We start from the raw sequence: 516 nt of genomic DNA, 5'->3' as shown, positions 1-516 counted from the left end.
AGGGGGTCCTGGCATCCAGGTGGCCCCTGCCCGGACCCTCAGACCCCCATGGACCCCAAGGGCACCCAGGCATCCAGGTGGCCCCTGCTTGCACCCTCAGACCCCCAAGGTCCCCAAGGGGGCCCTGGCATCCGGGTGGCCCCTTCTTGGACCTTCAGACCCCCAAGGTCCCTAAAGGGGTCCTGGCATCTTGGTGGCCCCTACTTGGACCCTCAGACCCCCAAGGTCCCTAAAGGGGTCCTGGCATCTTGGTGGCCCCTTCCAGGACCCTGGGACCCCCATGGTCCCCAAGGGGATCCAGGCATCTTGGTGGCCCCTTCTTGGACCCTCAGACCCTCAATGTCCATTAGGGGGTCCTGGCATCCAGGTGGCCCCTGCCCGGACCCTGGGACCCCCATGGTCCCCAAGGGGATCCAGGCATCTTGGTGGCCCCTTCCAGGACCCTGGGACCCCCAAGGTCCCCAAGGGGGTCCTGGCATCCAGGTGGCCCCTGCCCGGACCCTCAGACCCCCATGG

Source organism: Nothoprocta perdicaria, unplaced genomic scaffold, assembly GCF_003342845.1.
Source record: "Nothoprocta perdicaria isolate Ctin4 unplaced genomic scaffold, notPer1 scaffold_800, whole genome shotgun sequence".
Taxonomy (NCBI): Eukaryota; Metazoa; Chordata; class Aves; order Tinamiformes; family Tinamidae; genus Nothoprocta; species Nothoprocta perdicaria.
Note: the sequence above shows the minus strand (reverse complement) of the source record.